We start from the raw sequence: 13,270 nt of genomic DNA on the forward strand, positions 1-13,270 counted from the left end.
GATCCATTTGTGCCCTGATTCCTTTGCTCAACATGCTATTTACAAAATTCATGCTATTGTTGTGTGTAGCTGTAATTTGTTTTTTTCATATTGTGTGCCAATGAATGGGTAGGGCACATTTCTTAAAGTCATGCTAAAGTTGAGGCACACCAGAAACTTCCAAAGTAGGGTATTATTATGCACGGTGATGCTGTGAACCTTCCAGATCACATATCCTGGTTCAGAACAGTACATGCTTCTCTACGGTGTATACCGAGCAGCTGCAACGCTATGGGGTAGGTTGTGCGTGTCCTTAGTTTTACTGCACACAGTCAAAACATCCTCTAAAGAGATTACACCCTTTACACCATCAGCTCCTGATAAGATGTGAGAGTTCCTCTTGCTTTTACATACTCACTGTGATTTAGTTATGTTCACACTTTCAACCTCTTCTTTATGGTTATATGTGACAATGACAAATGTTCCCATCTTAAATAATGGCCCTCTGAATTGTACCCAATACTCCAGGTGTGAGCTAACCAGAGCACTGTTAACTCATTTGTTATTAAGTAGTATGCCTCTATGATTAACCTAATCACATCAATTTCAGACTATTCTAAACCCTGAAATCTTTTATTGGTAAGTTGTGTCTCTTTCATAGTGTATCTTTGAAGCTGATGTTTTGATAGAAGTTCAGTACTTTATACTTACTTTTCTTCATCTTAGTAAATTTGACCTATGATTCTACTTATCAAGATTATTTAAGATAATTTTTCTGTCACCAAAAATACTAGCCATCTCTCAGCTTCAAGCAAGTTTTACCCAATTCATTAGTCTCTCGAGGTAAGTCACTGATACATCGAGAACAGGGAACAATCTTAAAAATATGTACCAAAAATTTTTCCTCAGGTTAATTCCCAGCTGCTACTCAGGACTCTCATAGTTTGGCTAATCGGTTCCAAAAGCATCCCTGTTATTTTATTATCCAGAAGTTTTCACATTCAACCTATAATTCATTAACTTTCAACTGCTGACCTTTCATTTTGCTTGCAACATAAGGTATACGGACCCACTCTTGGTGTGTATGTAAACTCTCCCTCCCAAGACTCAGATCCTTCTGACTTTTGGCCTCCCTGAGTTTTTTCCTGTAGGACTGTAGAATCCTCGACATTCTCTTTTGGTTATTTGCCCCTGTTTTTATCTTGTACACAAGTGTTTGAAATTCCCCATCTGTGGACACCTGAAGAATCAGCATGTTTTCTTTTTCATATACCTGTCCCTCATTTTCTCACTTGCAATTATGACATCAGAATTAAATTCACAAGAACTTCCCAGACCTCTGAAATTGAGGTTCCATGGTTTCATAGATTCATGTCATGAAGTCATGCCTACTTTTTCTCTGATTTTTTTATGCCCATCTTTCTAAAACAGAGGACATCCCTTTCACAGGCTACCATAAATTGTGAAATGAGCGTTTCTCCTTTAGTAGGTGAAGAAATTACTCCTATTGGCAGCCCCTGCTTTAGAGTCCTAAGACACAGAGTCCTGCACTCAGAAAGATTCCATGTTTTTCTAGTGCTCTGCTGTCACAATCTTGAAATTCTTAATAAGTTTTGAACAAAAGGCCTACATTTTCATTTTGCATAGAGTTCTGAAAATTAGGTGCTCTTCCTGCTTTAATAATAGAAAATACCCATTTGCTGTCTTTATTTCCTAGGAGATAAAGTGGATTACAAAGCAAGTTAGGACATTTTCAGGTTTTTTTTTTTTTAACTTAACAATATTTCCTGAGATGTTCACTAGCAACTTATTCCTATAATCATGCTTCAGAGCTTTTGGTTAAAATCTGTCTCCAAAATATTTCCCTTAAAAAAAAATAAAAATTGCTTCCAACAAAAGAATAACACATACTTATTGCAAGAAAATTGGAAAATATGAACAAGACACTTCTATAATTCATAAACAAATAGCTTTAATATTTTATAAGACTTTTTAATTATCTGACTTCTAACCTAATTATGATTAGTCAGCATCTACCGAGTTTGCTAAATTAATATTTTAAATGTAGTTATTTTATTATAAAAATACATATTCTCAATTTTTAAAAAAATGAATCCAGAAGGCCATAAAACTTTTTTTTTATTTTATTTTTTAAAGATTTATTTATTTGAGAGAGAGAGAGCACAAACAGGAGAGGCAGAGGGAGAGAGAGAAAGAATCTCAAGCAGATCCTACGCTCAGCATGGAGCCTGACGTAGGGCTCAATCCCATGACTCTGAGATCACGACCTTGGCCAAAACCAAGAGTCAGAAGCTTAACGGACTGTGCCACTGAGGTATCCCACAAAAATATACATTTTTAAAGTTGAAAAAAATTCCAGCGAATCCTCCACTCAGCAATGCTGATAACTTTGAATATTTTTCCTAGGCACCTTTTATCTCCATATTTTTCATAGATGAAATTATACTGTATAAATGGCTTCTAAGCAAATAAATATTCACAAATTACAAACTAGAAAGCATCTGAGAGGACCTCAATAATCTATTACACTCCTCTACTGTTCAATCTCAGCCTTCAGTATCCAGGTTCCTAATTGCTACTGCTATTCTCTGTGCGCTCTTACTAACATCCTCCTAACTCACCTTTCAAGTGGTGTCATGTCTCTATGGGCATCTAGGGGCTTGAGGTTGGGGATGCTGCAAAATATTCTGCAATGCACATGAGAGTCCACTCCTCCCCCACAATAAAACTATCCAACCCAACTGCCGGTAGTGCTGAAACAGAAAAACTAGTTTAATATAATTCTGGATGTACTACAAAATACAATTACAAAGGAAAAAGAAATGAGAAGTATAAATATTGGAAAGAAGACACATTTTTTTTTCCCAGAAGATATGATGAGGCACTAGTCAAACCAAGGAATCCATTTGGAACACTATTGATTGATTATAATGTGTAACAGAAAAAGGAAGTGTGCTAAAAATACAAAAAAGTAATGCTCATTTCAACTTGTGATATTTTAAGGTGTCAACCACAAACCAAATGTGCATAAGTAAAGAGAAAATGTTAACATTTATTTTGTTTATAACTTGTTACTTTTTGCAATCATTTTAATTTTTAATCAAATCTATTTTTTGTCAACAAATGTCATTTGGAATTAAGTTTTCTGCAGCAATATGCTCTGATGATGCAGAGGAAAACATTCCGAAGTAGTTGCCTAGATTAAGAAATGGTGTTGGTTTGTAAATCAACCTCCTTGCCTGACAATATCAACCGACCTAAACGGTGTGCTTACTGATGCTGTAAAAATTGTGAATTACATAAAAGCTAATGCATTAACTTTGAGAATATCCTTTTCATTTTATTTACCATATGAGTTGACCATAAACAAGTGTCATTACAAGGTGACATACAAGGGTAGATTCTCAAGGGGAAAAATTCTGTTGGGATACTTGAGCTATGGAAAAAAATCTTTGTTTTTCATCCCCACATTTTAATGATGCAAAATGGACATTCAGACTTACTTTTCCTTAATATCTTCTGTTTTTTAATAAATGTAATACTTCTATGCAGGAAAAAGATGCAACATATTCTGCAAAGACAGTTAAAATAAAAGAGCAAAAATGAAAGTGAAAAGCTTGGGAAAATGGTTTCTATAGACCATTTTCTATAGACCATTGTGACCTTTTTCATCTTTTAACTATAATTAACCATGAAGTAAGTGATGATCTCAATATTACACCCTTACAAAAAGCAACCACTGAAAACTTTTCAGAATTGGTAGGATACTTTGAATTTTACTTTCTTTCAAAAGATCCATTCTAGGGCACCTGGGTGGCTCAGTGGGTTAAAGCCTCTGCCTTCGGCTCGGGTCATGATCCTAGGGTCCTGGGATCGAGCCTCACATAGGGCTCTCTGCTCAGCAGGGAATCAGCGTCCTCCTCTCTCTGCCTGCTTCTCCGCTTACTTGTGATTTCTGTCTGTCAAATGAATAAATAAAATATTTTTTAAAAAAGATCCATTCTAGGAAATTTATTAGTTTTCAATTCACTTCTTTTATCAGAAGACATTGCAAATTTATAACCTTTAAGGATAAGCTGTTGGAACTGAATACTGATGAAAATTGAAGATTGTTTTTGAAAATATAGCTTCATTTTGAGAAAAAGTTATAAATGAATATTGAGAACTTGATGACATTTAACTTTTCATTGCCATTCCCTTGAACATCCTCTGAGAGTTTCCCTACTATGAATGTTATTAAAACAGTTTAAATATATTTGTCCCTCTGTGAGTAATGTTATTGTCAATCCAATCCAGAGAACATACATGCAAAAAACAAGTACATTGGTCACATTCAAAACCTTAAATATTTGTATATTTGGTCATTCAAAGTATGTGCATAGGTTTCTGATGTGAGAAATAAATTGTGGTGCAGGACTATTTTTTTTTTTAATGATACACTGATCCAAAAAGAGGAAAAAAGTAAGAAAGTTATTAAAGAGATTTTGTCTCTAAATGTGTTAGGCCCAAGTAGTTTTCAGATGAGTTCTTTTAAACTTGTAAAAAAGAAATGATTGGTATAATATTTAAATAGTTCCAGAGCATAGAGAGAAAGGAATCACTCCATTTCTTTTTTTTTTTTTTAAGATTTTATTTATTTGACAGAGATCACAAGTAGGCAGAGAGGCAGACAGAGAGAGAGGAAGGGAAGCAGGCTCCATGCTGAGCAGAGAGCCCGATGCAGGGCTCCATCCCAGGACCCTGAGATCATGACCTGAGCCGAAGGCAGAGGCTTTAACCCACTGAACCACCCAGGCGCCCCGAATCACTCCATTTCTTATTATGAGATCACAATAACCCTGATGTGAAAACAAAGAAGACAAAAAGAGAAAATTATATTTTAAAAGCATATGTAAAAAAACTAATATGGTTATAAGCACATATTAAAACAACACCAGAATGTAACGACCATTCAGTAATTTAAAAAAACAACTATTCATTCCAGTAATACTATTCATACACCATATTAATAGGTCAAAGGAGAAAAACTCATAAGCATTATAGCAGATACCAATAGACATTGGACAATGTTGAACATCCATTGTTGATGTTTAAAAATAAAGTTAAATGGATACTTTCATATATATATGGGTGTGTGTGTGTGTGTGTATATATATATATATCTATATATATCTATATATATATATATATATAAACAAACAGGAGAGTCAGGCAGTCAGACACACACACACACACACACACACACACAAAACACACACCCCAGGTTGAAAGTCAGCATCATGCTGAATGATGAAATGCTAAAGCTATTCTCATAAACCAGGAACAAATCAAGATCTCCTATCACCATTATCGTTTAATGTCATTTCCATAAATCTCTGTTAGAGAGATTCAAAGCTCTAATATATATATGAGTGTGACAAACTGGATAATGGATCCCTAAATATATTCTTTGAAGCTGTGAAGATGTTATATTGGCAAAAGGGAATTTACAGATGTGATTAAGATAACAGAACTTAAATGGGATGATTATCCAGGATTATAGATGGGCTCAGTCTAATCACATGATCTCTTAAAAAAACAGAACAAATAAAGAACTTCTCAAACTCAACACCAAAAAACAAATAATCAAGTCAAAAAAATGGGCAGAAGACATGAACAGACCCTTCTCAAAAAGCCATACAAAAGGCTAACAGATACATGAAAAAATATTCATCATCATTAGACATCAGGGAAATTCAAATCAAAACCACATTGAGATACTGCCTTACACCAGTTAGAATGGCAAAGATTAACAAGGCAAGAAACAACAAGTGTTGGAGAGGATGCGGAGAAAGGGGAACGCTCTTACACTGTTGGTGGGAATGCACGTTGGTCCAACCACTTTGGAAAACAGGGTGGAGGTTCCTCAGAAAATTAAAAACAGAGCTACCCTATGACCCAGCAATTGCACTACTGGGTATTTACCCCAAAGATACAGATGTAGTGAAAAGAAGGGCCATATGCACCTCAATGTTCATAGCAACAATGTCCATAATAGCTAAACTGTGGAAAGTGCCAAGATGATCTTCAATAGATGAATGGATAAAGAAGATGTGGTCCATATATACAATGGGATATTACTCAGCCATCAGAGAGGATGAATACCCAACTTTTGCATCAACAAGGACAGGACTGGAGGAGATTATGCTGAGTGAAATAAGTCAAGCAGAGAAAGTCAATTATCGTATGGTTTCACTTATTTGTGGAACATAAGGAATAGCATGGAGGACATTAGGAGAAGGAAGGGAAAAATGAAGGGGGGGTGGAATTGGAGTGGGAGATGAACGATGAGAGACTATGGACTCCGGGAAACAAACTGAGGGTTTCAGAGGGGAGGGGGGTGGGGGATGGATGAGCCCAGTGATGGGTATTAAGGACGACACGTATTACATGGAACACTGGGTGTTGTATGAAAACAATGAATCAGAGAACACTACATCAAAAACTAATGATGTACTGTATGGTAGCTAACATAACATAATATAAATTATATAAATTAAATAAATAAATAAATAAACAAACTGTAGATGGTGGTGGAGAGAACACAGAAGAAAAAGTCAGAGATTTCAAGTGCGAGCAGGATTTGACACACTGTTGCTGGCTCTGAGATGGAGGGGCCCACATGCAAGGGCCTGAGAGAGACCTCTAGGTGCTAAGGGTGGCTCCCAAATGACAGCCAGCATGGAGATGTGGACCTGCAACTTCAAGGAACTGGATTCTGCTGACAATGAGCTGGGAAGTCAACATTCCTCAGAGCTTCTCCATAAGACCCATCAAGAAAACACCATGATTTCATCTTCATGATACCTATAGAGGAGAAACCAACCCAAACTTGTGACCCATGGAACTGTGAGATAATACATTTGTACTATTCGAAGCTGCTAACTTTGTGTAATTTGTTACTTCAGTGTTATGAACTGAACTGTATTTCCCAAAAGTCTTATGTCCAAGGCCTAACCCTCAAGGTGACTGTGTTTGGAGATAGGGTCTTTAAGGAGGTAATTAAGGTTAATGTATGGTCATAAGAGTGGGATCCTAATCCTTATAAGAAGAAGAAGAGACACAAGATCCTCACCCCACACCTGCCCCTGAGTAAAGGTCCTGTGAGGACAAGAGAGAAAATAGCCATCTGCAAATCAAGGAGAGAGGCCTCAACAGACATCTTGTTCTTGGACTTCCAGCCCCAAGAACTGTGAGAAAAGACATTTCTGTTGTTAAGCCCCTGACTCAGTGGTAGTATTATTCTGTTGTGGTAGCCCTAGCAGGTTCCTGCAGGCAAGTAATAGAAAACTAATGTGGTTAGCGAGAGGGACCCAGAGGGGACTGACCCTTACAGTGTGAGGTATCTGAGTTTGTCAGTTTATTTACAGCTAGTTGACAATGTATTTTTGCAATCTCCAAAATTTTATCTATGTGATTAAATTCATCAGTCTTTTATGGCTCTGGATTTTATGTCTTGCTTCAGAAGGCTGTCATATCTCTCCACCCACCATTCCTCACTGTCTCTAGAATTGCTTTTCAATCTTAGGATGCATAATGGGCGTTCTTTCTCTATCCAACCTTGCTTTGTTTTTAAAGCCGTCTTCTATTAATGTTTTTTTCCTGTTTACCAGTTTTCTTGAATACCAAGAATAGTCCATGGTATGTGATAGGTACAAAATAAATTATCTTGACTAAATGCCATTACTTTTGAGAGATGCTTTATCTAATTGCCTCGTCTCAATTTCTGTTTGTTCCTTTTTGAGCTGTTTTTTCTCCCCACTGACTATTGTAGGCAAAGAGAAGGAAGATTCTACCAAATACATATTAACTAATTAACTAATGATTGTTGTATTGATAGAATGTTAATATTTACTAATGATGACTAACTAATGATTATTATATTGAGAGAATGTTAATATTTACTAATGATTATTAACTAATGATTGTTATATTGAGAGAATGTTAATATTTATGTGTTGGGGGGGCAGCTCAACTACTTATATGCCATATATTATGTGACTGATTAAAGCAAACGGGCATTCCTTGAACACTCCAATCCTGTTCAAAGCAGTACCAGGACAGTTCTTTACTTCTCTTTACTTTTGGCTATTATTTCAGATTTTCACTCTACTTTTTTTTTTTTTTTAACTACTACTCATTCATGGTTCTTTTGACTCCTTTTCATGCAGTGACACAGGTACTATCTTACCTCAGACCACAGGTAGTGGTGTGTTGAAACTCCCTTGCAGCAGCTCATAAAAGCTAAATTTTTGCCTCCTTTCTCAACACTGTGTTTAGTGAGGTCAAGTTAGTCACTTGAAATTTGTCATGATGGGAGTATTAACACCAAAGAAATTGGTAAATGCTACAAATCTTTTCCCAGAAAGCACTGGCTCTAGGATTCAAACTTTAACAGTCTTCCCCATGCCCTCCAGTCACACCTGTCCCTGGGAGAGATCAGGGGATGAGAGGCTAAAATAATCTTTTTGTGCTCTCATTAAATAACATTTGAAAAGATTACTCAGAAGAGGATTTGGATGTCCCCTGGAAGACCTTTTTCAATGCTTGGATCTTTGTAATCTTATGTTTGAAAAATGGTTAGTTAGATTTTTTTTTTTAAGGCAACAGATCAAAAACAATCATTTTTATTTCATTAAAATACAGAATTAAAAACTCTGAGTTTAAAATTTTACATGAGATCATTTTAATAAACTAAATGTCTATTAAGAGAGTACTGTTAAATAACTTATGTTAAACCCATACAAAGGAATCTTATACCATGGTATAATAAGTGTATATGTTCCTGGCATAAAAATTATTGTTAATTATAAAAAGTAAACAGCAGAAAAATGTGTATCTTATGATTGTACTTATATACAATAACTATTGAGAAGAGACATTTGGAGGACCTCTGTGGTGCTGCTGTTTATTTCTTGATTTGCATGGTGGTTATATTAAGGGTGTTCAGCTTGTGGCATTTCATTATGCTATGAAATTATGATATGCCTAGCCTTAATATGTGTGTGTTATACTTCCATTAAAAAGTTTACTTAAGACTAGTATCTAAAGGCATCTTTATGGATATCTGTGGGTATAATTTCTTAGAAGAAAATTTAGAAACAAAAAAAATCAGTTACTCATAGTGGCTTTCTGTGGTGAGAGGGAATACTAGCAAAAGGGAGTCTTACTTTTTACCCTTTATATTTTGTATTGTTTGAATGTTTTTCCATGATTATATATTATTTTGTAGGGAGAAAAAAAAGTCTCCCTAAAGAACTATTTTAAAAACTAGCTACACATCTATTCACTTTACCTTGAAAATTGATTTTGTACTTTCCACATTCAGCTGCTTCTTGTGTTCTACTTGAAATTCCAGATAGTGGGAGGACTACATCCTCCCCTGCGATTTATAAACACATTAACAAAGGTGACACATCTGAAATGTAAAATCTGTGTGACAGTCTTCTTCAAAGGAGTCTCATTTGTCTTTGAAAACCAAGTAAATTACCTGAGTGGATACAAATCCCATTTTGTGAAATCTTTGTTGCGAGGCAAATGAATAATTGATAAGGAACCTGAAAGCCCAGATGTTGGTCCTAACTCTCTTCCTGGGGGAATGTGGATAAATATTTAGGTTTTAAAATATTTTGAAAGTTAGGATGAGAAAGTACTTGAGGACTAGAGACCCAAGATATTTAAGTAATATGTCCAAGGCTGGGCCTGATGAAGCCTTCACAGGGAATAAGAGAGAGCTCTTCACACACCAAAGTGTACCTGTTTCTTGAGACTCCCAAACGAGGTCTCATCCACTGGAAAATAGGTTTTTATCTATTTTCATCTAACCAGAGCTGCTGTATAGAGCTGTTTAACTGCACTGAGGCCAAGGCAGTCAGAGGCTGAAATTCAGTTTTTGTTCCTCCCCAACCAGCTATGGCAATGGCAGCCTTCATCCAGATCGGGTGCTGTCTTCTAAACTACACATAGTCACATCCTAGGCTGGTGGTGGCCCTGCTTGGACCAATATTAGAGAAAGCAGTTCTGCTTCTTTTGCATTGGCCATCAGAATAACCTTTGGAATAGAAGTTATTTGAGGCTAATACTTTAAAACGTGTTGGATTAGGCTTATCTATATTTCTGACACTTTTGGAAACAAAGACTTTTGGTTACTTAGCTCACCATAGAGCAAAATCATGGAAATACCTGGAACCATTTTTCTTTACTTCAGCAGTGATAATTTTTAAAGATATCTCCATACTGACATTTTAAATCTTTTATGTCTGGGCTGGCAAAAGAGACTTATTGTATACTGTACTTTTAATCACTTAAAGGTAAATCAATAATGAATGTATTCTTATTGGATCAGCAGTCCTGGGCTAGGAGTCTGAAATTTGCCTTTCATCCTGCCTACTAGTCCTAGATTAAGCTTGGGGGAAATATCTGCTCTCCAAATCCTGGCTCTGGCCAACTAACCTCTTGCCTAATCCTAATCTGTGAATAGTGTATCACAGAAATTATATCTGCTCCAAACTCTGGCTAATTTCCTAGGTTTATGCATGTGGAACAAGAAGGCAAATAAAAGGGGTGCCTGGGTGGCTCAGTGGGTTAAAGCCTCTGTCTTTGGCTCAGGTCATGATCCCAGGGTCCTGGGATTGAGCCCCGCATCGGGCTCTCTGCTCAGCAGTGAGCCTGCTTCCTCCTCTCTCTCTCTGCCTGCCTCTCTGCCTACTTGTGATCTCTGTCAAATAAATAAATAAAATCTTAAAAAAAAAAGAGAGAGAGAGAGAGAGAGAGAGAAGGCAAATAAAAGGCCAGAAGCCCTGTAGAATTTTCTTCAGCTGCAGCAGACAAAACTATAAAAAATTTGGGGATGGACTATTGCCCATTAACCGTTCCTGACTCTCAGGAGCCCTGAGGAAGGAAGGGGTAAGCAAAGCCATCCTTCCTTCTAGGGAGAAGGTTGAAAAGTTCTAGTCCAACTCTACCAGGGTACACATTGTATTTTCCTAGACATGGAGGTAGAGTGGTCAAGAAAAACAAGAACTCTTCTGTGTCCTCACTCTTCTACCATTCTACGTTATGGGGTGTTGGGAGATTGAGCTGTGGGGTGTGTAATGATTCCCATCTTCCTGCTTTTCATGTGTGGCTGCAGTAATTCTCTGGATGACTGTCATGGACCAGAAAATGTGTGCCCGACACAGAGAAGGCATGGGTTCCTTCTCAACTACTGGGCACGCTGCTGCATCTATGCCTGGGCCCCCCCAGGCCATCTGGGACAGGGCATTGGGCATTGGCAGAAACTTTAAGAAGATGGTCAACAGCACTGTATGGCAGGTGAGAAGATGAGTATTCATTATGCCTTGACAAAAGCTCTGGCATCTCCACCCCAGTGTTGATGTTGACAACCTCTGAGAGGCTGGGTCTGGGTCTCTAGGTTACTTTTACCTCTGCCTTCCCAACTCCCTATGTTTACTTCAGGCAGACTTTCCTTCTCCCTGAGTTATAGAAAACCCCTTCCAGGTCATTAAACCCTCAGTCTTTAGTTCATTGCCACGCCTGAAAAACAATCTGTCCAGCTTGCCGTTCATAACAAACACTTCTGAAATTCAGTCAGAAGATTCATTTTAGTTCTGCGCAGTTCTTTAAACCTCACTGCAATTTCAAAAGCCACAAATTTGAAGGTTTGAAAGTGAAAATTTAGTAGTTAAGAATTCTAGTATTTCAATAAAATTTGACTAAACCACCCAAAAAACAAATAATCCAGTTGAGAAATGGCCAGAAGACATGAATAGGCAGTTTTCAGAGGAATACATCAAGACAGTTAACAGACACATGAAAAGATGCCCAACATCACTCATCATCAGGGAAATACAAATCAAAAACACAATGAGATACCATCTCACACCTGCCAGAATGGCTGAAATTAACAACTCAGGAAACAACAGATGTTGGCAAGAATCCAGAGAAAGGGGAGCAATTTTTCATTGTTGGTAGGAATGCAAACTGAGCTACTCTGGAAAACAGAACAGAGCTTCCTTAAAAAGTTAAAAATAGAATTGCCCTATGACCCAGCAATTGCACTATGAGGTATTTATCTAAAGGATACAAAAATGCAGATTCAAAGGGGCACACACACTCCAGTGTTTATAGAAGTACTATCAACAATAGCCAAATTATGGAAAGAGCTCAAATGTCCATCGACTGATGAGTGGATAAAGATGTGGTATATATATATATATATAATGGAATACTACTAGGTGATTAAAAAGAATGAAATCTTGCCATATGCAACAATGTGGGTGGAACTAAAGTCTATTACACTTAGTGAAATATGTCAGTCAGAGAAAGATAAATACATGATTTCATTCATATGTGGAATTTAAGGAACAAAACATAAGAACACAGGGGAAGGGAAGGAAAAATAAAATAATATAAAGACAGAGAGAGAGAAAAACTGTAAGAGACTCTGAAATGTAGAGAACAAAATGAGGGTTGCTGGAGGGGAGGTGAGTGGAAGGAGGGGCTAAATGGGTAATGAGCATCAAAGAGGGCACTTGTTGGGATGAGCACGGGGGCTTATGTATAAATGATGATCACAAAATTCTACTCTTGAAACCAATACTACAAGATACTTTAGCTAACTTGAATTTAAATTAAAAAAAAGAAAAACTTGACCATAGCATACTTTTATAAATGTTTATACACAGTGCTCATAAATACTTTTTAACTCCCATATTTTCTGACTTTTTAAAAGATTTTATTTGAGAAAGGAAGAGAGACAGACATCGAGAGTATGAGCAGGGGGAGGGGAAGAGGGAGGAGACTCTCCACCGAAAGAAGAGCCTGATCCAAGGTTCCATCACAAGACCCTGAGATCATGACCTGAGCAGAAGGCAGACACTTAACCACCTGAGTCATCCAGGCACCCCTCTCTGATTTTTAAAAATTTGTTTATTTAAGTAATTTCTGTACCCAATATAGGGCTTGAATTCACAACCTTGAGATCAAGAGTTGTATGCTGTACTAACTGAGCAAGGCAGGTGCCCCTTCTCTGATTTTTAAATGACAGCATTCTATAAAGATAATTAACTCTGTAGTAATAAAATGCTATTCTTCCCCCAACTTAATTCTTCCCAGCTAGGAAGGGTATTCACCGGTTTTAAAGTTTGTTTCCTTATATGTAAAGGGGAGTTGTAACGTACCTACCTTAAAGATTTATTTCGAGAGGCACTGGGTAGCTCAGTCATTAAGT

This window comes from Martes martes (genome assembly GCF_963455335.1).
Source record: "Martes martes genome assembly, chromosome: 5".
In the NCBI taxonomy this organism is placed as follows: domain Eukaryota; kingdom Metazoa; phylum Chordata; class Mammalia; order Carnivora; family Mustelidae; genus Martes; species Martes martes.